The 2,380-nt window shown below is 36.8% G+C and overlaps 1 long non-coding RNA gene across 1 annotated transcript; it reads left to right on the top strand.

The window, feature by feature from the left end:
- Positions 1-545: 545 nt before the first annotated feature.
- On the top strand, positions 546-1,942 carry LOC110905479. The gene is made up of 3 exons (XR_004878573.1): positions 546-673; positions 749-997; positions 1,446-1,942. It is a non-coding gene; the product is annotated as an uncharacterized LOC110905479 (long non-coding RNA).
- Positions 1,943-2,380: the final 438 nt, after the last annotated feature.

Here is a 2,380-nt window from a genome sequence, read left to right as displayed (position 1 = left end):
TTAAACGTTCTCTTTAAACTCAAGTCATGAATCCTATATTCACAAAACCTATGTATCTCACAGGCATTTTTATGCTGACGTACCTATTTTTACACATGTTTCAGGTGCTGTCTTGAGATAATTGTTGATACATGCTACATTTAGGATGGACTCGTGCCTTAGCAACTTTAAAACTTGGAAGATCATAGTTGTACTTATTTGATTGTATTAGAACAATGAGTTCATTATCCTATATATTAAAAAAGGAATGTAATGAACAGTTACAAAGGGCTCTTTAGGGATTTCATATCAAACAGTAAATACGTGTCGTCTCTTGTCCAATAAATAAAGACTTTGTGCAACAAAGAGAGAATGCAGCATCAAAGGTGATGGAGTCGGACACCGCGGCGCGCGGATGAGCTGTGGCGGATCCACGACGGCGAGCAGGGTTTGTGACGGTACACGAGTAGATGACGGTCAAGCTGTTAGGGTTCCGACCAAGTTCAGGCAAGTTTCCGGTAAACCCTATTCTCTTGCATGTTCGCTATTTGGATAGATCGGCTATCAATAAACCTTAATCGGACGAGTTATGTTGATATCACCAGTAGGTAACATTCAGTGAGGTTCCGGCGAAGATTCGGTGTACGAACTTGAAGATGCATGTTCCTTTTTCGAGGAGATCGACAAACCCGAGGTTAGATCCCGTGATTTAGTGTTATTCTGTTTTAAATTATGGTACCTGATGATGGTTTTTTTCCGGTCGCATCAGATGTTGTTGGCTTCCGACGACGAAGAAGACGCCGGACAGTTGCGGTGCATGGTGGTGGTATGGCAAAGAAGATAAAACCCGACTTTGTGTTGAGACCATCAATTTTCTTATCAGAATGGTAAGCCAATTTCAACCCTAAGTTAGGTTTGTTGCTGCTATTAAAGATGAAATCGATAATATTGATCAGGTACTCATTGTGATGGGATTTACAGTAGAAAGATAGAAAGAGCAGCTATACACACCTTCAAGGTATCATTTCATTTTTTATATATTCCAGTTATGTATGCTGGTTCAGTTTTGATGTACATCGAGTCAATTGCAGAAGGTATCCATGTATGCTTTTGTATATATGCAGAATGTATGTATCCATGTAGATAGTGATCTCAAAATATATCCATGTAATTGGTTGGGGTCGTATTGAATCTTCCATGTTTTTGATTGTTTAGACATGCTTATAAGGTGTTTGATCAAATGCCTATGATTTTTTATATTATTTTGTTAATTTCTTCATAGGTTATGTATTGAATGTTTGACATGAATGTATACATCTGTTTGGCTTGATGAATAACATCTTCAAGGTATCATTTCAGTTTTTATATATGCTGGTTATGTATATTGGTTCAGTTCTAATGTACATCGTGTAATACATTCCATTTTCATGTTTTTAATCAACAAGTTTCACAATTTCTTGTTTTAGTTTCAGGGCGACAATAGGGTTGTGGTTGTCGTTATTGGTGGTCGTCAAAGGGTTAGATCCGTTTTCCAGGGGCTAGGGTTCGACAATGAATCACTGGGACGACAATGTGTTCTTCTCTGGTGACTGGCGGTTCCGCGATTCAGGACTCCCTTCTCCGCTCCTTTTGCGTGTCTTCCGCCATAAAAACCTATATCGGTAGAGATCCAGCCACTGATACACTGCGTAGGGTAACACTTTACATCTTTTTCTCCAAATGTTAGCGCCTATTACAATCGATTGACATTTTTCTGTTGTTTTTTCGTATTTTTTTTCACGTTATGTTGTGATTTGATTATCATACTAATACCTGAAGAGTGATTTTGGAATTTGGTGTTGGCAGTTCATCTTATAGACATCTGGTACGAAATTGGTTGTACAAAAATCCAGGCATGAAAATTCTTGATTTCATATAAATATATGCTATTTTGCTAGAAGTTGTGGTTAAATTTGAATCTTTTTTTATTGTTATATGTTTGATTTCAGATTATCTTGGTTTTTTTAGATTTAATAGAGTTATAGTGTCATTTAACTTTTTGTAGGTCAACGGAAGATGGGTTTGTAATGGATGTTTGTGAGGTATAATCATGATCTCATAATCTTTGATTTGGAGGTTTCTATTGTTGGAATTAATGATTGTGTTTCTTTGAACTGTGTTGCTCAGCTGAATATAATCGGGATTTGTAAATTGAGTTTTGTTATACTGATTTTAGGGAATGGGATGGACAAATTTTGTATTTAGATGTTATCCGATTTTGGATTATTACCAATCAAATTCCTATTAATACAAGATGATAACGATTACTATGGAGCTTTGTTTTGGTGATAGTAAGACAGAAAGCCCACCACACCAGGTTTTTTCGAACCCGATCTGGCCTTTATTTCCACTGAAAACCTTT

The sequence above is a fragment of the Helianthus annuus genome, chromosome 14 (genome assembly GCF_002127325.2).
Source record: "Helianthus annuus cultivar XRQ/B chromosome 14, HanXRQr2.0-SUNRISE, whole genome shotgun sequence".
NCBI classification, from domain to species: Eukaryota; Viridiplantae; Streptophyta; class Magnoliopsida; order Asterales; family Asteraceae; genus Helianthus; species Helianthus annuus.
This window is presented reverse-complemented; position numbering and strand designations above follow the sequence as displayed.